Source organism: Triturus cristatus, chromosome 6, assembly GCF_964204655.1.
Source record: "Triturus cristatus chromosome 6, aTriCri1.1, whole genome shotgun sequence".
Lineage (NCBI taxonomy): Eukaryota > Metazoa > Chordata > Amphibia > Caudata > Salamandridae > Triturus > Triturus cristatus.
Genome location: NC_140589.1, coordinates 845,619,877 through 845,644,155, shown reverse-complemented (window position 1 = coordinate 845,644,155; position 24,279 = coordinate 845,619,877).

The following is a 24,279-nucleotide window of genomic DNA, read 5'->3' as shown; positions in this document are numbered from 1 at the left end:
AGTCTTCCTCGCCACATGACTAACAAAGTGAGCTTCAGCTCCACGCCAGAACCCTCCAAAGCAAAAAGTCAGCCTCCCATGCCTCCCATCCCCTCCCAATATGGCCAACCCATTACCACCTGACCTCTATAAAATGCGGGCCGGCCCAACCCAACAACCTGTTTTGCACGTCTCTCCAGATGCGTCAGGTAAGTGGTGCCTGCAGTAGCAGGTACGTGGGTCTCAGGTAGGAGGTCCTTCTCTAGCGGACCCTAGGATCTTGGGCTCTTTTCCCCCCTTTTTTCACCCCAGTGTGTTCTGGCCGGTTAGGCTCTGCTCCAGCGGGCCATGGGTTTGCAGGGGGGAGTGGCCGGCGTATGGGTTGGGATAGTGGCCGGAGGCCAGTCCTTTTGTTGCTCCCTTTACTCTGTGCCCGGTTTGTGCAACGCCCGCCTGTCTTTCGTGGCTCTGTGGTGGGCTGCGGCTGTGTTTGTTCCTCAGGCGCTACGTTTCTGCCTATGGTCTGGGGCTCTAAGTCTGCAGCACTGTTTGCTCAGTCTACAGTGCAGGCGCTGGTATTCCCTTCTCGCCACCCGCATGGCCCTCGAGGCGTTGTGGCGGGTGGCGGTGATGCTATACAGCTGTTTCCCCTGAAATGTCTGGGTGCCCCGCGTTAGTCGCTCATGCTGCTTTTGCCGCCTGCCTGCCCCTCGCTGCGTTTTGGTGGTCCTCGCTGGGGAGGGAGCTTGTTTTCTTTTTCCCACCACCGGCCCTTGAGGCGCTGCGGCGGGCTGCGGCTGTGCTGCTCTGGGTTCCCCATACATTGCAGCGGGCGGTGGCAGCGCTGCGCGGCTCTTACTGTGTCCCCGCTGCATGGCTCCGGTGTCGGGCTTGTCCTCCCGGGGCGGGGTCGGGTGCACGTTCCTGTGCTGATGCACAGGGTTGCCGGTTGGTTTCAGCAGCTGGCCCTCCTTTTCCTGGTGGGGTAGGCAATGGTATTTCCTTCCGTTGGTTGGGTACTGTTTGAGGTCCGAGGTTACTCGGCGTGTTCTGCAGGGGCATGTCAATGGTGTGTTCATGGGTTCGCTCTGTGTGCTCGGACGCCCATTTGCTTCTGCGATTGCTATTGCCTGCTTTTACCCTGTACTCAGGTCTTCTCGATCTTGGCTTGCCCCTGCTCCGCTTGTTGCTACGTTGGGTGATGGACGGCCTCCGTGGGGCGGGGGCTGGCTCCCCCAGCTTCGCTCTGGGCTGTGTTCCTCTGGTGCGGCGGTTCCGGCAGCGGCTTCTTCGGGTTTTTGCCCGGGTTCCGGTCTGGGGGTTCCGTCTACAGGCCGGTGTTGTTCCCATCTCTTCATTCTCTCCACGTTTGCGGCTGCTGTAGTGGTGTGCGGACGTCCACGATTACTTTGTTTTGGGATCATAGTGGCCCTGTGCTGGATGGCGGATGCACCTCCCCTGGGTGAGTGTTCTCTGCTCTTTTATTTCTGTGTTCTTTTGCTTCGCTGCCCCTTGTTGCTGCACTGGGTCTCTGTTGCCTTCCCGGCTTTTTCGTTCATTGTGGCGTGTTTTTTCCGGGATGCGGCCTGCTTTGGGCTAGGCCGGTCGTCCTTGACGATGGGTGCCTGGGTTCCTGTCTCGGCGCCACCGTTTGTTATCCTGTGTGTTTGTGGTGCCAGGATGCGGTTTGCCTGGGTATGGTGGCTTGGTGTTCTCTGGCTGTGTTCATGCTCGGCGGAGAGAGGGTCGCTCTGGCATGATGGTTGGGGGCTTTGATTCTTACTCCGTGGATTGGGTGTTCGATCCCTGGTCTTTCTATGTCGCTGTTAGCTCAGTCTACTCTGTGGGCGACGGTATTTCCTTCAGTGAAGTTGGGCGATGTTTTGTTCAACATATTGGTCGTGGGTTCTTCCCTTAGCGCCGCTATGTTTCTTTCTTATGGGGCTGTTCCTTGGGGTCCGTTGGGGGGCAGTAGACATCTGTTCTTCAGTGCCAGGATGCCCTTCTGGGTGTCCGTGCTCATCTGGTTCCCTGATTGTTTGCCCTATTACGTGCAACATGGTGTTGGGTCCTTCCGGACTGGTGCTCGCTTCGGTGGCACATATTCTACGTTGGATCACTTCAGTTATTGGTGGCATGGCCCCTGCGCTTGACTGTGGTGCTCATTCATAATGCGTTCCTAGTTTGTTTCTCATTTCTTCCATGGGAATAGAGTTACTCTGGCCTATTGGTAAAGGTCTTAGACTCTTACTCTGAAGATTGGATGTTCAATCCCTGGTCTTTCAATGTCACTGTTTGCTCGGTCTAAAGTGTTGGCAATGGTGTTTCCTACAGTAAGGTTGGGGAATATTTTAAGTGGTGCTCCGCTTCTCTTGTTGGCTTGGATGTTTTGCCATTTATGTGCTGGTATGTCGCGCATTCTTGGTCTTTTGGCCCGGTGGAGTGGGTGTTTCCCCTTCCTTCCCAGGCTTTTCTTTCGGGTTTTGGTCATGCGGCACTTCCGTCATGTCTTCTCCTGTCCCCACCTGCTCGCCACAGTTATGCGGGTTCTGTCCTGGTTGATGTGGCCTTCGTGGGTCCGGGGGTTGTGGGCGGCTGCTTGTCAGATTGGGGCGGTCCTCTGTTTGCTCCTGGTCTTCCTTCTGGCTGCTTCTGTGGTCTCTGGGTGGCCTTTGGCTTCTGCTCCTGTTCCTGGGGTCTGGTTTTTCTTGCCTTGGGCCTTGGTGGTGGCGTCCCCTCCTCCTCCTGCTCCATTGCTCGGCGGGCGTCCCTTGCGCCCTCCTCCTGGTCATTTTTCTCATCGCTTCCTGGGGGTTGGGGCTCTGTTGCCCCTGATGGGTCGCTTCGGTTGTTGGGCTTCCTGCACCGGTCCCATGTGCTGTGATTTTGTGGTAGGGCTCCTCCCTTGGGTGGCTGTCTCCCTTCCTCTGGGTTTATGTGGCCCCCCTTGTCTGGTTTTGATCCTTCCGTACGGTGGGTTTTGGGCTCTTTGTGCCTGGGTGTCTGGCGGTGCTTGCCCGAGCTGTCCGTTGGGGGTCCTCCTCATCTGGTTGGTCCCGGTGCTTTGTGGGGTTTCCAGACTTTGCCTGTTCCCATGGGTGTCCCTTCTCTTGCCCTGGTGGCTCCCTTCCCGCCCTGTCTCCCGGTCCGTCCGGTGTTATTTGTATTCTGGTCTCACCTTCCCGGCTTTTGGCGGCTTTTTCAGCCTGTGGGGCGTGCTTGGGTTCCCCGTCCATGCTGGGTCGGTTAGTGCGCTTTTTGGCGGTTGTCTCGTCTGCCTTCTGTTGACCGGTTCTTGGTTTATTGGGGGTTTGCCCCGGCCCCGCGGGAGCTTCTTGTTTCTCTCCTGGGCGATTTGTTAATGTTAATGTTAATGTTAAGGGAGATTTGTTAAGCGCACTGTCACCATGAGTTTCCTGGCGCTGATAGACCACCGAGATTGTGCAAAGGGGACTTAGCGGGGGTGGGAAAAGAGCAGAGTTTTCAAGGATTTCCTAAAGGACAGAAGAGAGGGCTCAGTCTTGAGGGAGAGTGGGAGAGAATTCCACAGCTTGGGAGCCAGGTGGATGAAGCTGCGGCCGCCTAGTCTGGAGAGTTTGAAACGAGGGATGACCAGAAGCAGGAGGTTAGTGGACCTCAAAGTATGGGAGGGACAGTAGGGGGTGACCAGGGACTTCACGAAAGCCGGGGAGGGGCCAGTCCGGGCTTTAAAGACCAGGCAGCAGACCTTGAAGGCTATTCTTTCACTGATGGGCAGCCAGTGTAATTGTTGGAGTAGGGGTCTGGCCGACTGCCATCTTGGAATTTTAAAGGCAAGTCTTGCGGCCTGGTTTTGAATGATCTGTAGCCTGGATAGCAGGGATTTTGGGAGGCCATGGTACAGGGAATTGGAGAAGTCCAAACGGGACATCACCAATGCTATTATGACCTGTAGCAGGCTTCCGGGGTCAGAAGGTGGGCGACTTTCCGTATCCTGTAAAGCTGGAACATACAAGCGGATGTTACAGCGCTCACCTGGGCCTTGAGATTGAGCTCAGAGTCAATGATGACCCCGAGACTCTTTACACAACCAGCTGGGAGAGGCGGAGGGCTGAGCTCAGAGGGCCAATACTGGGGGCCCCAGTGGGAAGCGCTCCTCCTGGGAAGGAGGAGCTCAGTTTTCCCAGGGTTGAGCTTCAGTTGGTTTTGATTCATCCAGTGCTGGATGTGTATCATGACCGCCTGGAAGTTGGTGATGGCGTCAGGGGAAGTGAGGGGAAAAATAATTTGTAGGTCGTCCGCGTAGTTGAACACGGTGACGTCCCACCTACCCAAGGAGTGAATAAGGGGTTGGAGATACAAATTAAAAAGAAGGGGGGACAAAGATGATCCTTGGGGGACGCCACAGAGCGACGGGGCGCTGGGAGCTCTGAAAGGGCCCAGGCTGACAGCTTGGGATCTTCCCTCGAGAAAAGACCTAACCCAGGTCAGAGCGAGCCCACGGATTCCAGCTGACTCGACACGGTGGAGTAAGATGGCATGATCCACCGCGTTCGAATGCTGCCGACAAATCCAGTAGGACCAGTGCCTGGGAGAGTCCTCTGTCAGCATTGCTTCTGAGGTTGTCCAGCACGGCGAGGATAACAGCCTCGGTGGAATGGGCTGGTCTAAAGCCGGCTTGATTTCGTTCTAAGAAGTTGGATTCCTCAATGAATTGCGAGAGGCAAGCAGTGACATGTGCCTCTAAGATTTTAGACAGGTAAGGTAGGAGGGAGATGGGCCGATAATTGGCGAGGACCGCAGGGTCCGCGCCAGGCTTTTTCAGCAAAGGCACCAGGATGGCCTCCTTGAACGACCTGGGGACTGTTCCAGAGCTGAGAGAGGCGTTAAGTAGGGGTAAAACACTGTGCGGGAAAGTATGGCAGATCTCACGAAACACTGAAGGAGGGCAACAATCTTTGGGGGAGCCAGATTTCACTCGCGTAGCCAATTCGGCTAGGGAGTCGGAGTCAAGGGTCGGGAAGCAAGTCAAGGTAGAGGTGTTAATAGAAGGGACTGCAGCAGTAGCCAGAGGGGGAGAATGAGGAATGGAATTTTTAATTACCGAAATCTTATCGATGAAGAAAGAGTTCAAGGCATTGCATGACTCGGCGGAGGGGGCCTGGTTGGGGAGTGTCCTGGCGTCTGATGTTAATTCCGCAAGAACCTTAAATATCTCTTTGGATTTATTAGGGGCAGTTAGTATTCTCTTGGAGACAAAGGCGGCCTTAGTGGTGGTAATGGCTTTTTTGTATTCTTTACGTGCAAGCACGTACGCCTCCCTGTCGGTGCTAAGGTAATTACGCCTCCACCTGCGCTCCACTTGGCGTAGCTAAAGATGCTGAGATTTCAAAGCTGAGTTAAACCATTTATGAGATTTACTGTGTCGGGAGCGAGGGAACCGGGATAGGGGGGCAAATTGGTCGCTAGCCGTCGTGAGCCAGTGGGTGATGTTTGCAACCAAAGCATTGACGCCTGGGCTGTTACTAGGTGGGGGTTGGGTCTCTGCCTCGTTCTCTGGGGGATTTGCCCCTTTGTTTTTTTGGCAGGGTGGTGGGGGCTCGCCTGGGTGCTTCTCGCATGGTTTCTGCTCTGGGGTTGGTAGCCCTGGTTTCTTTTTGCTCGGGGTTCCGTGTTGTGCCTCTTTGGGCGCTGGCACCCTCGGGTCTAGGGGATGCTGGTTCTCCCGGTTCTCTTCCCCCATCGAGCCCGGTGCTCCCTGTGTGGTTTGGGGTCCATGGGCCTGCCGGCTTGGGATTGCTCCCTGGGGGTGTTGCCCCTTCTCGGGCTTGTTTCTCCCGGCTCTTCTGTCTTTCTCGGCACCGGTTCTGGTGGCTCGGTGGACTGCTGCATCTACTTCAGGGGCCTGTGTTCGTCCTCTTGGTCACGGGTTCAGGTCCCGGTGGGTCCACTTGGCCCTTTCGTCCCTCTGTGGTGGTTTACATGGCTACCGTTTTGTTGGGTTGCATTGACTTTGTTCAAGCGCCTGGTTGCCTCAGTGTGAACGTGCGCTTTGCATATGCACGTGTTCGCCCACCTTGGGTGTGTTGCTGCCTGTGGCCTTGCCTCTGGGGTCTCTCTGGTTCCTGTCGGTTCTCCGTTATTCTGCTGGGTCGGTCCTGGTTGCTCGCCCCGGCGGCTCCATTGTTGCATGTGGAATGTTGCGGGAGCGGTTTGCTTGTCCCTTGCGCTGAGCTGTCTCGCTTGTTCGTCTTGCTTTCCCCTTCCTTCCAGGTTGGTTGTGTTTTCTTGTGCATGTGGTCCCCTGGTGGGCGTTCGCCTTCCTGTTTGGGGATTGGCCTTGGTCCTGGTTCTTTTTCCGCTCTTCGGCCTCTGTGGGCGGCCTTGTGGGCTTTCTGCTTTTTGCTGTTTTTTGCTCTTGGCGGGCGGGTCGCTTGGTTGGTTTCCTGCGGTCTGTTTTGCCTTGCGCCTGACTGGGCTCTGGCATTGCTGACGCACTACCCTCCCGGGGATCCTCTGGGTTCCCAGGGTCCGTGTCCAGCCTGTCTCTCCTTGCTGGTGAGGTTTGGGTGCCCTTCGTTTTTGAGAGTGGGGTGCTGGTTTTCCTTTCTGCGCCTCCGTCCTTTCTTGCGGCTCCTGCCGATCTGGGTTGGTTCCTTCTGGTTCCTCTGCTTCGGCCCTCGGTTGCTGCTGGGCCTGGTGGGTTTTGTTTTCTTCTCCCCTCCGGTCATTGGTTTGGGGGTAGTTCATCTCTTTTGCTGTTGGTGGTCCACCGTGCGGTGTGTAAGGGCTTCGGTCGATCTGTCTTTTGCTGTTTGGGTCGCTATGGTGGGGTTGCCCTCTGTTTCTTCGGTTGCTCTGTTTGGGTTTTTGCTCCCCTCTCGCTTTTGGCTGTCCGATGGGCGGTCTTGGTGTGTTTGGCCTGGCTGGCTGCTTTCTGTTCTGGAGCCTGTTTGCTGTGGCTTTTGGCTCCGTGCGGTCCGGTGCCGTGCTTTTTCTATGCTCCTTCGGTCTTGGTTGGGCGGATTTTCTGGCGACACTTCGTGTCTCGGGGGTCCGTGATTTCGGCCCTCCGGTGTCTTTCTGTCCTGGGCTGGTTCTTCCTGCTCGTGGTGGCCTCTCTCTTGGGTGGTTCTCCTCTTCTCGGGTCTGTTGGGTTTGCCCTCTTCCGTGGGTGTCCCATTCTGGTCTGTTGGTTTCTTGTGAGTTTCTATGAAGCCGCTGAGCTTTGGTATGTGCTCATGTCGCGAGGAAGACTAACGAGGAGATAATGCCCCGGTTACTTACCGGTAATCTTCATTACTCCGAGTATAGTCTTCCTCGCCACATGAGTTGGGTTTCCTATTGACAAAGGTGTTCGTCAAGTCCTGTATCATCCACTCGGAGACCTTCCCCTGTATGAAAGAGTTGGTTCAATAGTCAAAACTCCTCAAAATGGTGCAGCGCATGCTGCAAACTGCTAGGTGTTTCCGAGATCAGCATGGTGTCATCCGTGAATAGGAAATAGGCATTTTTATTCCAGCCAAAGAAGGGGCATTAGTAGAAACAGAGGAAAGAAAATGACCAATGTCATTAATGAAAAGGGAGAATAAGTTGGGGGCCAAGGCGCAACCTTGGCGAACACCTTTGTCAATAGGAAACCCAGCGGTAAGCTCACCCTGACCACCCCATTAAACTTGGGCAAAATTACCTTGATGCAGACAAATTACTAGAGAAAATAAATCCGAGGGCATACCTAGTTCATGAAGGTCCAACCATAGCTTCTTGCGGAGGACTAAGTCGAAAGCCAACATGCGATTGACAAAGTCAACATACATGCTACCCCTGCCTCTTTCCAATACCATCCAGTGTAAAAGCAAGAAATAAAAGACCTGGTCGATCATGCTAATTCTCTTCTAGAAAACTGCTTGGAATGTTATAAGAATGTGTTATAAATCTGCTATTCCTGACTTTTGGCCAAAACTAAACAGGCGAAAACATTTCGGACAGACTCTATTAAACTTATTGGCTGATAATTCCCCAGGCAAACATCAATCTCCTTTTTAATATATTGGGATTATTTTAGCGCCCTCTAAGACTCTGGAATAGGGGCACTGCTGGCAATAGCGTTTGTGAGGATTAATATGTAGCTAGACCAATTAGCTCTGTCATGCAAGAATATGTTGGCTGGGATGCCTTCAGGACTCGGCCCTCTGCCTCTAGTAACTGTGTCTAATAAACGCTCACTTGAGGTGTGGGGATAGGAAACAATCAGATTGTATGTCACGTGTCACATTCCCACTATCATTTTGAAATGCGCCCTCAGAATACAGATGTGAAAAATGATCAAGCCAGGCAGCGGGAGCAATATAATTATGGAGGGGGGAGAGCTTGCCCATCTCTACCTCACTTGTCTAGGGACTCAGATTTGATAGATTCTTTAGTAGATCAAGCAGCTTTGAGATCTAGCCTTCTCCCCTCATTCCACTCTTTTTTAGCTTGAGCCTGGGCTGATTTGTACTGTGTCCTTGTGGAGTGCTCCCATGACATGTCCTTAGCTTTATTTGCCTTAACCAATAAAGAGCGCAAGCGCCTGCATTCACTATTGAACCAACTCTTTCATACAGGGGAAGGTCTCCGAGTGGATGATACAGGACTTAGAAAATAAGACAAGATTTTCTTGAAGAGCTTGTTATGAGAATCAGTAATCACCCCATACTTTCCTTCTCTTTCCAGGCCAGTGGCCATCTCAAGTAAGTAGGATGCCAAGTCCTCACTAATAGTGGGTAAGATACCAGGGAGACCATTTAATACACTATGTATCATTAGAATATTGTACTTCCCTGGTGGTAGTCAAAGCAGGAGAGTTAGTCGACATTGGCTGTCCTAAGCATGGGATATCCCACAGCTCATCCACCTCACTGGCTAATTGTATAGCCTCACTACTTAGGTGCTCAAAAGTTGTTTTAAAGTCCCCTTCTATTATCAAAAAGAGTGACAAAGATATTTTGCCAAATTATCTTCCAAAAGCGTGACAGTTTTTGACTTTGGGCCTCCCCTAATCCGGCTAGCATAGACATTATAAACATCAATGCAGGTGGTATTGTCCATTTTAAGATGAATAGCCATGATGTTAGGGCTATCGTTGTAGAGTTCATCCAATTTACAGAAAACACCTGGTCTTATCCAGCACATCATCTCCCCTGATGGCAGTACTAAAGGACCACATGGCTCAGGAATAAAAATGTTTAGATAGCCAGGTTTGAAGGAGTGGTTGCAGGCAACAGGTTTCCTGGAACAGACAGATGTCATACACCTCTATGAAGTTGTTCCAGTCTGGAAGAGCACCCTTCGACCAAAGACCAGCCACATTTCAAGAGATCATGAACATTGTGGGTCTCCTCGAATCTACAGTAGCTGGAAAGAAAATACTCTGCAAAGCTCGACAATCAGAAGGGTCAATGGTGCCTATAATGTCACCTGGAGCCTGGTTACTGTATTCAGTGTTCAAACTTGGGACAACAGAATCGCCAGACTGCACAGAAACAGGGGGGTGTAAAGGTCTAATAGGAGAAGAGAGTAGTGATTGGCAATCTATATCCCATGTGGGAGATCCACCACATACATGAGATGGGTAAACATGATTCGGCTTGATGCCTTTGCACGGGGAGCCTATATTTAAATCGGGTTTTTGTGTCGAATAAGGGATGTTTGAATATCAGGGGCCACCAAATTATTAACTAAGTCCCTTTTTCCAAGGATTAGCTCGATGCCGTCAAACCCTTTTCCACATTGTAGATGTTTTTTAGCCCAAACTATATCCTCCTGTATAAATTACTGGGAACCACTCACCTACGGATCCAATGGCTGTTTTGTTAATTAGTGTATTCTCACCTTCCTGATCAAAGGGTGTGTAAGTTTAGGAAAAACAATCAAAAATAATGACCAATTGGATTTAAGAGCTGCTGAGAACTATTGTGGTGCATTGGGATGGAGGGATGCCCACCCTATTCAGGTTCTTCATAAGGATGTCTATCAGAGAAATTAGAGTGCTGAGAAGAATGGGTAGATTGAACAAGTCTATGCTCGCTAATATGTTTTGGGCCCCCATTCCACTAAATTCCTCTGGAGGAAGCGTTGCATGGCTAGAAATGTGACAAGTTACTGTGTTCCTACTCTCAGTAGGTCTAAAATTCCTGGGCAAGAGCTGGTTGTTCATTGGGTGTAAGATGCATGTGGTTTTTCCAGGAAAATGTGGCAATCTCTCAAATAATTGGTTAAGCATGGTCAAAAGACGTTATACCAACCCTTTAAAATTATCGCCAGGTTAGAGGCGATAATGGGCTTGATAATATGTCCTTGAGAATTCCAATAGAAGTCCATGTTCTGGTGTGAACATGGGCTTCTATTGGAATTCTCGAGGGCATATTATCAAGCCCTTCTGCCGCTAAACCAGCGATAATTTTAACGCCGTCCTTGATAATATGCCCCTGAGTTCTTTAATCTGCTGGAAAAGCTGAGCTGTATCTCTCAAGATGGAAGTTGAAGAAAACTCAGACCCGATGCCCAACGCTGAAAGTACCAGGGCGTGGATTTGTTCTGAAAGAAGCAAGCAGCAATTGCTGCAAAGGAAATAAAGGGGGGATAAGTCAGGTGACTGGGTGCCTCATTTCTAGAATGGGCTACAGGAAAATCAGGAGCAGCTGAAATATTAGAGCTATAATTTCTGCTGGATTGCAGTTTAAAATAGCTGTGACAAAACACACTATCAGCTTCCGCCCATTATATTCACTTCCAAGAAATAAGAAATGGGAGCATCAGACATCTCTATACATAAAATAATGTTATAACGTAGTTAAGTCCACATATGAGATACAACAATGGCTTGAGCATATAATATTACCTTATGCATCCAACTCGAAAGGCCATGAAAGTGGGCCCAGCCCAGTCTCCTCCGGGCTCTGACAGGTGCGAATGGGCCTGCCCTTGGTCCAGGCGTGGTGAGGGCACGTTCCGCACTGCGGTACATAAGCGTGCTTAAATAGCACCAAGGAGGTGAAACTCAGCTGTGTGTCTAGCACGGAGTTCTGGGACTTGGAGTCCCCTCTAGAAGCAATGCAGACAGTGGCAGGGCCCTGGTGGGCTAGTGGAATGTTACGGGTCTGATGATGTTGGGAACCCTGTTACGACAGAGCTCCAGTGACACCAAGACTCCTCAGCAGCAGCCTTGCCCTGAGGCAATGGCGATATAACAGGCACAACGAAATATCATTGATTAGTCCTAAAATGTTTCTGTAAAAGACCTACTAGAAAATCTAGCCATAAATTTAAAGAAATAATTCTGAGAGGCGTAAATGGACTTATTAGTGTGTATTTCTCTGCCACGAGTGTGGAGAAATGTGCTGTAGTAACTCCCAGGCAAGAAGTAGAAATCCTAGTGGAATAAGGCCTTATAAAGTCTTGAACGTTAATGGAAACCCACACACTTGAATTTTCGTCCGCATTTACCAACTCAGACATCCCACCTCCAACTTGGAAGTGGTTGGAAAATTACTCCAGAAAAGGGTTGGAGTAACTACCACTCTAAGATGGTAGGGGAACAAATGACCCACAAACTTGGGAAAAAATGTAGGTCAACAGGTTTCTATATAGGGAAAATGTAAATCAGGCTCCAATTACTTTAATGGCTGCAGATGTACATGTTTATGAATTGCTCCTCCTGCAAGTTTCATGTGCTGACTTGTTTGCACTGTTGCATGTTTCTGTAAGATCGAGAACCAGAATCTATGTTTTGGTAGCTTAAGTGTTGCATTTCAGATCTTGACAGAACATTTCCTCGTGTACTACCTTGCCTTTGGTATGAAGAGTAATCGAGGTCATGTGGGAGAGATTCCGATGAGAAAAAGCCTACTTTCCCACGGTACTTAATTCCGCTGACGCTGATATTGGAAAAAGTGCTAATGCTAACAGGAGGCCTAGTTTGATTTTCTTTGGACAAAATGTGCTGTCCATGTTTTTGGAGCGATGGCAACAATGACTGAACATATTTGTAATGGCTACGAAAACGATTTCGTTTCTGTCAATTGTGCAGGTTTTAGTTGTCCTTAAATCCCCTTCGTTTTAAGATATGTTATCCTAACGGACCACGCCGCTGCTAATTTAATGGAAGCTCTTTCTGCTGTATAATATGAATTTGCACGTGCTCAAAGGTCTTTGGCAAACCAAGATGCAAGCACTGCTTTAAATTTTAGAACAGCTCTATACACCTAATTTGGGTGTGCTGATGAAAAAGCCAGCTGCTATCAACAAAAGAAACATGAACAGAATGTACTTGGCTCATCGGAAAATATAATCCATATTTTTCTCAGAGCAAATTTGGGAATCCTATTAGTTTCAGCCAAGGGCAATTCATCTGAGAGGAAGCTGCAAGGTACAGAAACACACTTGGCATATTGTAAAGCAAGCAAGCTCTTTCAAACCTACCTGTTTCGACTTTTTTATTGTTGCGTTAGGAAAACTGTTTTATATCTCATGTAACAACAGAATGGACTTCAAGCAATTTGATTTCCAAACATCATTGGACACGGGGATTTTGGGCTACACGACCATCCAGTCCTGATCCAGAGAAATATTTTACAATGTTCCATCTGTTATGGTAAGCCCTGAATTCCTCAGGAGAAAACCTATCAGTAGTTAAGACCCCCCCCCTTGAAAATTTTGATTTTCTTCACTCATTCCTGACCAGATCCTACTCAAAATCCAAGCCATCTGTTAGCTGGACACATTGGCCTGGCAGCAGTCAGCTCAGGTCGCCCATACCTATGACTCTTCATGCCAATCTTTCTGTAGATGAGTTTCAATGCCTAACAGGCTTCCTGCTAGCTGAGCTTTCGAAGCAAGTACCTCCAAAAGGCCCGATCCATCATGTTACGTTTGTCTAGGACCATTTAGAAAGACTAAGAATATCCAAAAAGCCCTGTTGGTCCATCTCTTTTTACATTCCAGATCCTTTTCCAGCTCTCTGCAAATTCACAGGAGGTCATCAAAAGTCCTATATCCAACACATCTGTATTTTTGTTAAAAAAAGATATATATATATATATATATTCACTGAAAAAACCATAGGTTTCACACACGTTATAGTTAGGAATTAGCATTTAAAAAACCTTGCAAATTCACTGAAAAAACCATAGGTTTCACACATGTTATAGTTAGTGGAAATTTTACTGATAAAAAACCAATGAAATTGCCCCGTTATAGTTAGCGCAGGCAACTATAACTCACGCGACCGCAATCCTCTGCTGATGCTAATACTGTATTTAGACACTTATTTGCCCATGCCTTCTTCCATACATTTTTAGCTATACATATATTACAAATATTTTTTTTTCATAAAGACACATATGTCATCAGCAGAGGATTGCGGTCGCGTGAGTTATAGTTGCCTGCGCTAACTATAACGGGGCAATTTCATTGGTTTTTTATCAGTAAAATTTCCACTAACTATAACATGTGTGAAACCTATGGTTTTTTCAGTGAATTTGCAAGGTTTTTTAAATGCTAATTCCTAACTATAACGTGTGTGAAACCTATGGTTTTTTCAGTGAATTAGTACGGTTTTTTAAATGCTAAGTTTTTTTCCCTTATAATAAGCCCTGTACATTTGGTGGCCTACGGCCACCAAAAGCACAGGGGGTGGGGTAAGTGTGGATAGTGTTTTTTTCCATTGTAATAAGCCCAGCACATTTGGTGGCCTTCGGCCACCAAAAGCACAGGGGGTGGGGTAAGTGTGGATAGTGTTTTTTTTATTTTTATTTTTTTACCGTACGCTTACCGTAAGCGTACGGTAAGCGTACCCCGCGAAATTGCCGAAAAAAAAATAAAACCGTTTTTGCACTTGGGGGATGTTTGGGGACTCCCTCAACATGACTATGTGGGAGGGAGTTGTCAAAACAGCCCCTTTACATGTTTTTTGGCTTCCGATTTTAAAAATCTCTCTCAGTGCGAGAGACAAAATGGCGGCCGCCGCTTCCTGGTTTCGGCCGATTCGAATGTTTACTAAGATCTAAGAGCCAATCAGAATCGCGCTCGCGCACGCCACCGTACGCTTACCGTAAGCGTACGGTAAGCGTACCGTAAGCTGGCTCAGATATATATATTGATTTAAAGGCTATTTTCTCAGAATCTACTGAACAGATTTACACCAAACCTACAAAAGGCACTTCCTTGACCTAGGGACTACCTCTCTGCCAAATTTTGAGTAATTCTGTTCAGCCATTCGGGCTGTAGCTCGTTCTAAAGGTCCTATGGAAAAATGCATGGGAAAAACACGTTTTGGGACCCCCCTTTTATCTCAGCCCCCGCTTGACGAATCCCCCCGAGACTTTCAGGGTAGGAGCGGAGCGTAGCGCCCCACCTATTTTGAGAAATTCGCGAGGATTCGTCGACCGGCGCCAAAGTTATTCAAAATAGATTGTTGAGGTTTTCCTATGGAAACGTGGTCCTAACTATAACTACCTACTGGCTATCGCCAGTAGGTAATATATATATATTCACTGAAAAAAACCAAAGGTTTCAGTGGCGTTATAGTTAGCTGGACATTTCCCTCGTACAAAACCCTAGAATTTCCCCCTTATAGTTAGTTCAGCTAACTATAACTCGCGCCACCGCAATGCACTGCTGATGACGTCACATATTACATCACTCATGACATGGTCAGTGACATCACTGATGACATCACTGATTTTAGTGGTTCATTACACTTCCTCTTCTAACTATTGAAAGACCCCACCCATTTCAATCATTCTTCTTTGACCTTCTTTAGAGCACCATCTCTTTGGAGAGAAGAAGATTTTTTAGACTAAGTTTACACTTAGCTCTAACTTTTTTCAACCAAAAATGGCTTCAGGGCAGCAGGCCTCACCTGCATCACCTCATACTTCTGAGGATGAATTTTTGCCGGAGGCACCACCCAAAAAACGTTTTTCTTCAGTGGTGTGGACATTTTTTACTTTTCCCGAGGGGCAGAATAAGACCAATGCCACCTTGGTCACGTGCAAGATTTGCAAAAGAGTCCTATCGAGAGGGGATCCTAACAAGAAATACTCTTGCGGCACAGCAAGTATGATGAAGCACATGAGGACCCTTCATCCGAACAATCTTGCACAAGAAGAGTGCCGACGGATGAGAAACACTCCTGCTCCTGTGCCATCCACCTCATCGCAGCCAAGCACATCAAGAGTGCATCCATCAGCCCAAATCTTGGACATCCGTCCTCAATTTCAATTTTTAAAAGTGCTCTGCACTAAGTGCAATAAGACTTTGTGCTATGGTGAGCAGTCGATCGATCTGATCTGCCGCTGGCAAGAAATTCACAATTGCTAGTTTAAAAAAAAACTAATTTATTGTTCCCTGAAGTTCATTGTTTGGTTTCTCCTGTTTAGTTTTTTGGGTTTTTTTTGCAGAAAAACCCCCAAAAATTAAAAATTGTTCAGAAACCCCCCCAAAAATTATAAAAGAAGAAAGAAGAAAAAAAAAAGTTCTTGTAAGAACTAACTTTCCTGGTTTAAAAAAAGAGCTAAATTTCTTTGTTAGTGTTAGTTTAGATGAATGTATGTGTAGTATGTAATTGACTGAATGAATGCATTAGTAGCGTATGGTGAATGTTTAAGTGCAGAACCATGAGGAAGTGCTGCAGCATCACACAATAACCTCTTTAACTGCAGTGTGCTGTAGTACTTCCGAAGCACAGGGATGCAACATATGTATATAAATATGTTGCAAATCTATGCTTCTCTCTGCACGGCTGCTTAAACTGCAGCCATGTGGTGACACCATAGTGCAAGGATATCTTTGTGATGTGCTGTTTGTTTTTCTGCATGAAGACACACCTATCTGCACAAAAACAATGAGAAAATGCATTTTTCTTCTTCAATGTATGCTGAACATTTCAGCATGCATTGAAGATATAAAAATGTGGAGAAATTAAAACAATTCTCCTTGTTGTGCTTTCCTACACCAATTTTAGAATGGTGCAGCATTCACACACATAAAGAGATTTATGATTTCTGAAAAATCTAGACATGTGTCTTGTTCTATGAGTATTAAGTGCAATCATGTACAACAACACTTATAGAACACCCTTTCAACACAAAGTGGTGTGCATGATGAGGTTATATTTACATGGAGTGTAAAAAGTGCACAGAGTGCCTTTTCCTCTCTTTGTAAATATAAAAGAGTATCTTGCACAATAACTATGTTACAAAAAGTTACATATTTCTGTTTTTAAATATCCTTGCGAATGATAGAAGGTAAGCACAGAGTTTTGTCTGCAAAGATGTTCAAAGAAGAATGATTGAAATGATTGCGGTCCTTCAACAGCTAAAAAGGTGAAATATTATGAACCCCTCAAATCTCTTTTTTTGCAGGTCACATGATATCTGATTATGTTCAGATTTCAAAACTACATAAACAGAGTGGGCCCGATTCACAGAACTAACTTAAGACAAAATCCTAAACTTACTACCATTTTGGTATTCACAGAATGCACTTACTGCTTTTGGTATTCACAGAATGCACTTACTACTTTTGGTATTCACAGAATGGATTTACGACTACTAACTTTACGTCCGCACTCGGGCCGGAAATTCCGGCCCGGAGGCGGAGCTTGTGACCCGGAGGCAGACCTTCCGGCCCGGAGGCGGGGCTTCGGGGCCGGAGGCGGAGCTTCCGACCCAGAGGTGGAGATTTTGCCCATGGCTAAATTTCCGCCACTGGCCGGAATCCCCACCTCCGGGCCGGAAACTCCGCCTCCGGCCCGGAAGCCCCGCCTCTGGGCCGGAAGCTCCGCCTCCGAGCCGGAAGCTCCGCCTCCGGGCCGGAATTTCCGGCCCGAGTGTGGACGTAAAGTTAGTAGTCGTAAATCCATTCTGTGAATACCAAAAGTAGTAAGTGCATTCTGTGAATACCAAAAGTAGTAAGTGCATTCTGTGAATTCCAAAAGAAGTAAGTTTAGGATTTTGTCTTAAGTTAATTCTGTGAATCGGGCCCCTTGTTTTTAGAAACGTGTTTCAACTTTGTAGCTTCTTGCAGGCCTCTTCATTCTGCATATTGAGACTTAGTTAAACTTACCTTCACAGTAATAGGAATAAAAAATTGTATACATTTTTTTCTGTTTTTCATTCAAATATAAATTCATATAAATTGCTTATTTTAAAATTTGGATCTGTGAAAGAAAAGGAAAAAAAATTATAACATGTAATAATACATTTTATACAACACAGCATAATTTCCACAAAGTAATTTTTTTGCCTTTTTTGCTGTTCTCAGAATATATTAAATTTCACTAAAAATAGTGATTTCAATCGTACTCATCACTTAACAGCGGGCAAAAAAAACACAATCTCAAAGATTGTTAAAAAAAAAAACAACATGCAATTCTCAAAATACAAATCACAGAAATATAAAATGCACACAGCTAACACATTTTTTTAACTTTAACTTACAAAAACTGTAAATGATGTCGCTATAAAATATTCACCAAATCTAAAGTTGAATTTTTGGAGGATGCACCACGCCCACAACTTTTTCCTTCAGTGATGTGGAAATGTTATACTTTTCTCGAGGGGCAAACAAAGACCAATACCACCTTTCTCATGCACAAGATTTTCAAAAGAGTTCTGTTACGAGGGGATCCTAACAAAAAACACCTAAGGACCCTTCATCCAAACAATCTTGCACGAGAAGAGTGCAAACAGATGAGAAACACTCCTGTTCTGTATCTGTAAAAAAGAATCACAAATAAATGTATATGAATAACTCAAAATTATACTATTCCATTACTGTACAAACGCATTTTATATAAATACTGACTATGAAACTATGTCCCTGAACCACAAGTGTGACGATGGTTAAAACACTACATGCATAGTGCATACTACTTTGAAGCAGTTCATGCCCTAAAGCCTACCTCACTAAGGGCCATATGTAGGTAGCTAAATACCGGTCGGTAACGGCCGAAATTCGGTAAATATGCCGTTACCGACCGGTATTTAGTCAAGTGAGATGTAGGAGGCCAAAAACCAGTTTTCGTTAAATATGAAGCGGTAAATACCGATTCATATTTACCGAATACAGATTTACCGAATCGGTAAATATGAAGTGGTAAATATGAAGTGGTAACTATGAAGTGGTAAATATGAAGTGGTAAAACTGAAAAAGACATGTAGGTAAATACGGTAATTAAGAAATCCATGAAATTCGGTAATTAAGAGTCGGTAATTAACACGGATTGAAAGCAGGTGGTAAGCATCAACAGTGCATATAAGCAATCCCAAAATGCAACAGCGTGGACAACATGGCCGCTCTGTATGTCATTGCAAGGCGCCTACGTCTACAGGCAGCAGGTCTGAGGATTTGGAGACGGGAGGAACGCATCTACAGACAGCGCATCACACTCTTTCAACAGACTGACGCAGAGATACATGAAAGGTACAGGCTACACCCACAAACCATCATGGACCTGATAAGGGACCTCCACCCACTCCTGGACCAGCCAACAAGAAGGGCGCATGCCATACCACCACATGTGCAGGTGCTCTGCAGCCTACATCTACTCGCATCTGGCAGTTACCAGGGGGTGATAGCTGCGGTGGGCGGTGTATCCCAGAGTTGCCTGTCCCGTTTCTTCAGGAAGTTCCTGGATGCCATGATGCAGAGAATGCACCCCTACATCAGCTTCCCAAACACACAGGCTGAACTGCAGAAAACTAAAACTGACTTTTATCACATGGCACAGTTTCCCCATGTCATTGGCTGTATTGATGGCACACACATCCCAATCTGCCCACCAGCTGCCAATGAGCACATCTACAGGAACAGAAAGTCCACCCACTCCATCAATGTGCAGGTAATCTGCGATGCAGGGAACATCATCACTGATATTGTTGCGAAGTTTCCTGGGAGCACCCACGACTCCTACATCTTCCAGAACAGTGGGATCTACACATGACTGCTTGCTGGAGAATTTGGAGACGGATACCTGCTAGGTAAGTAACAGTGACACCCCATGAGACTTGCAAATCATAGTGTATTGAGACATGTGACTGATGGTTCACTTTCACTCACTTAGGCGACAGTGAATATGCCGTGCGGTCATTCATCCTCACTCCCTACCTACACCCATCAACCCAGAGTGAGAGACGATATAACGTGGCACACAAATCTACACGCAACGTGGTGGAGCGCACGTTTGGACTATTGAAAAGCAGGTTCCGCTGCCTCCACAAAAGCGGAGGCGCACGCCAGTACACACCCATCATCTGTTGCAAGATCATTGCCACTTGTGCAATGCTGCACAACCTTGCCACAAAGAGAGGTACAGAGGTGGAACTAACAGATTTTGAGGACAATGAGGATGAATCAGGTCAGCCAGAGGACAACGCTGCTGGAGTGCCAACAGCAACAGATGGGAGAGAGAGACGGGCAGAGATCACATGCAACTATTTCTGAGTAAGTAAGGGGACACAGCCAATTGTTGTATGTCATGACGTAGTTTTAATGCGGCACTACGCCACAACACCAAAAATATGCCATTCTGGCAACATTGCGTATGTACAAGGAGTAAGTCCAGGGTTACGTCACCCAGTAGTATTTGGCTATGCGGTGCAGCATTAATGCTTGCTTCCACGCGCTACAGTGTGGGATGGCACGGATTGAGCCTCCTCACTACTGCCAACCCCAAGCCGCCTGCTGCTCCTGCGGGTTTCTGGGACCGAGGGTGTTATGCTGCTCCTGCTGCTGGTGTCGATGCTTTCTGCAGCATCCCCTGCACCACTTGTGGCCGCCTGACTGGTCAATAGCACCTCCAGGGCACTGGTGACCTGCACCATCCCCCTAGTAACGTTGCTGCTGAAGTGTGTCAGGCCCTCCTGCATGTTCACTGAGCGCCGGCAGAGTAGTGAAGTTGCAGTTGCCAGGCGGTTGAGTGCCCTGGTGTGCCTGTTTCCCCTCTGGCGTTCCCGGCGCCTTGCAGCTCTATCTGCGTCTAACTTGCTGCACAACAGCTTCATGGACTGTGACACGTCCCGCAGGCCCGCTGCCATGTCAGTAATCCCCGCCGCCATTGCGCTGATGTTCCTGTCCATGTTTTTGAATGTGGTTCTCAGTCCCCGCACATGCCGCTGAACTGACATGACTGCCTTTGTTTGTAGGCGCTGCTGCTTGAGCATGTTGCCCTCGAGTCCCGCAAAGACACCATGGCTGTCACCGTCTGCTGGTGGACTCTGAACCCGCGACCTGCGGCGCCGTCTTGCACCCGTGTGTGCTCCCTGTGAGGTGGTGGGCACAGTGGCATAGCTCCCATCCTGGGGCATTGTGTTTGGCTCCGGGCCCCTGCTGTCGTCCGATGAGGTCTCTAACGCTGCCAACCTGCCAGCAGCACGCCTCCTCGGCATCACAATTGCAAGTGGTGATGTGGGCGGTGACTCATGCATGAGTGGTGATGCGGCCTATGGTGGTGGTGATGCAGGCTGTGGTGGTGGTGATGCAGGCTGTGGTGGTGGTGATGCTGGCTGTGCAGTACTCGTGCTGGCCAGAGCTGACCTGTCTTGCCGGTGTGCCCTCTCTCCTGTAGCATGTGCAGTCCTGCACGATGTTACATCTGTGGACAGAAATGCAACATCAGCTCAGTGTACCTGAAGGGCTGCATTGCAAGCATCACAATACATTCATGTCACACTCTCACATTGTCCTCTGCCTGCTTTTGGCTAATGTGTGTACCATGCATTGTTGTCCTGTGCTATTCACTTCATGGTTGGGGGTTCCCTGACTACATCTCCCATAATGCATTGCCTGTCTGCACTAACACATGGACTGGAGTGGGATACTCATTTCACAATGGGGGATGTGGGATAGGGGTAGGAGGGGCTACATTGCTGTGCATTCGTCTTACCTTGTTGGGTGGCGGCTCTGGCAGAGCTGTCGTCATCTCCATGCCCCACGACGCTCTCATGCTCTATTGTGGCCTCCACCAGCTCCTCCAGTTCGGTGAGGGCAGGTGCCCTGTTGATTCCACCTCCAGTCTGGCTGGCCTCCTTCTGGATTTCCCCCATCTTCCTCTTTGTCACAATCCTCAGGTCGTACCAGCGCTTTTTGAGTACCTGAATGTCCCTGTGGGTCACTCCCACAGCATAGACCTGCGCCTGGATACCCAGCCATATAGTGCGCTTCTCAGACTCCGGCACTTGCAGGGACTGCCTCCCAAACAGCTTCTGGTGCTGCTTCACCACCTCCTCCACTAGCACCTGGAGTTCCTTGGGGCTGAATTTCATCTTCCTCCTCCTTTCCCCTCCATCTCTCTGTGTCCTCTGGCTGGACATGATGATTTTGAGCTGCACAAACAGGCACTGGCTCCCTGCCTCTCCTCGGCACTCCAAGCCTCTCCAGAGTCTGTTGATTGTGTGCACCTGCCTGGGTGTGGCCACTTACTGGTTGGGTGGGGTGTGGTTGCACAGGATTGGCTGTTTCATCCAGTCATGTGATTTTCTTTTCCCGATTCGGTAAATACCGATTCGGTATTTACCGATTTGGTAAATACCACCTCGGTATTTACCGATTCGGTAAATACCACCGTGGTATTTACCGATTCGGTAAATTCCGATTCTTGAATACCGAATGTTACCGATTCGGTAAATGTTACCGAATTATTACCTACCGATTCTTAAATACCGATTCGGTACGGTTCGGTATTTAAGAATCGGTAAATTTTAATTACCTACATGAGGCCCTAAAACTCTACATGCTAACTGACTAAATGATTACAGTACTATAAGGAGACACACTGGGTGAGTGACAGGGTGTTTGCTAGAAGAGTATGAATAGTAACTAGGGAATTGAAGGTGTGAAACACAACTGTGTAGGTGATTAGAGGACTGCATCCATACTGCATAGGCATTTAAAGCAGTCCATGTGCTAAGGCCTGGCTCACTGCATGACTACTTGGGTACTGACTGAATGATTAGAGTACAGCAAGGAGAGTGCCTAGGTGAATTTATAAGTGCTAGGCTTTTCGCACAGGGAATGGATTAGTACTTGGTACTGAATGGGTCACTAGAGGAGTGCAAAGGCAGTGACAAGATGTTTGCTGGACTGTATGGATACTGACTAGGAAATAGAAAGTGTGAAAGACAAGTTTCTAGGTGGTTAGAAGACTGCATGCAAAGTGCATAGGGGTTTCAAGCAGTCCATGTGCTAAGGCCTGGCTCAGTGCATGAATACTTAGGCCCTGACTGAATGATTAGAGTACTGCAAAGATACTATCTTGGTGAAGTTATAAGTGTTTGAGTGAATGGATTAGTACATGATGCTGAATGGGTCACTAGAAGACTGCAAAGGGAGTGACAGGGTGTTTCCTGGAAGTGTATGGATACTGACTAGGGAATTGAAGGTGTGAAAGACATTTGTGTAGGTGGTTAGAGGACTGCATGCATAGTGGATAGGGGTTTGAAGCAGTCCATATACTAAGGCCTGGGTCACTGGATGAGTACTTGGGTACTGATTGAATGATTAGAGTACTGCAAGGAGAGTGCCTGGGTGAATTTATTAGGGTTGGCGCAGTGAATGGATTAGTACATGATGCTGAATGGGTCACTACAGGAGTGCAACGGGAGTGACAGGGTGTTTGCTGGAAGTGAATGGATACTGACTGGGGAATTGAAGGTGTGAAAGACAAGTGTGTAGGTGGTTAGAGGACTGCATGCATAGTGGATAGGTGTTTGTAGACCTGGCTCAGTGCATGAACACTTAGGCAGTGACTGAATCATTAGAGTACTGGAAATAGAGTGTCTTGGTGAATGTATAAGTGTTTGGGTTTTGGCACAGTGAATGGATTAGTACATGCTGTTGAATGGGTCTCTAGAGGACTGCAAAGGGAGTGACAGGGTGTTTCCTGGAAGTGTATGGATACTGACTAGGGAATTGAAGGTGTAAAAAACAAGTGTATAGTATGTTAGAACACTGCATGCATACTGCATAGACATTTGAAGCAATCTATTTGGTACTTAGAAACTGACTAAATAATCAGACTACTTCTAGGACAGTGCTTAGGTAAAACTTTTAAATTTTCACTTCTGGCACAGTGAACAGAATAGTACATGGTACTGCACCTTAGTGTCAAACCCTGACTCATTTTATCAATGCATAAGCAAAGACTAGCTTCTAATGCTACTAAAACTTGACAACATGACAGGTTTTAAAAGAGTTATCTGCTAAAAAATACACAATGTTACCAAATGCTTCTCTCACAGTGGTCCCCAAATGCACACAGACTCACGGTGTGATTCTAGACAACAACCACTATACCTTGGAGTATACCAAAAATCATTCACTACTGTGGAAGTGGTAAGGGAACTGCACACACTCTTCATATTTCAGGACTGCACTTTTGTGTCAAAGCCTGACTCATTTAATCAAAGCATAAGCAAAGACTGGCTTCTAATGCTACTAAAACTTGACAATATGACCGGTTTTAAAACAGTTATCTGTCAGCAAATACACAATGTTACCAAATGCTTCTCTCACAATCCTTACCCAAATGCACACAGACTCACAGTGTGATTTTAAACAATCAACACTATCCTAGGAGTTTACCAAAACTCATTCACTAGTCTAGAAGAGTTAATGGTACTGAACACAATCTACATATTTAAGTACAGCACATCAGTGTCAAAGCATGACTTATTTCATCAACGCATAAGCAAAGACTGGATTCTAATGCTACTAAAACTTCACAACATGACATCTTTTAAAAAAGTTATCTGTCAGCAAATACAAGATGTCACCAAATGCTTCTCTCACACTGATCCCAAATACACACTAACTCACACTGTGATTCTAGACAAGCACCACTATCCCTAGGAGTTTACCAAAACTCATTCACTACAGTGCAAGTGGTAAGGGAACTGCACACAATCTACATATTTCAGGCCTGCACTTTTCTGTCAAAGCCTGACTCATTTAATCAAATCATAAGCCATAACTGTCTTCTAATGCTACTAAAACTCCACAACATGACAGGTTAAAACAGTTATCTGTCAGCAAATACACGATGTTACCAAATGCTTCTCTCACAGTGGTTCCCAAATGCACACAGACTCACTGTGTGATTCTAGACAACAAACAACACTATCCCTTGCACTATACCAAAACACATTTCTTCATCTAGAAGCAGTACTACACTTTAGTATAGAAACATAACATAACTCATTTCACAAATTCATAAACAATGACTGGTTTCTAATTCTACCAAAATATAAAAACAGCAGTTATTTGTCTGCAAACACATTA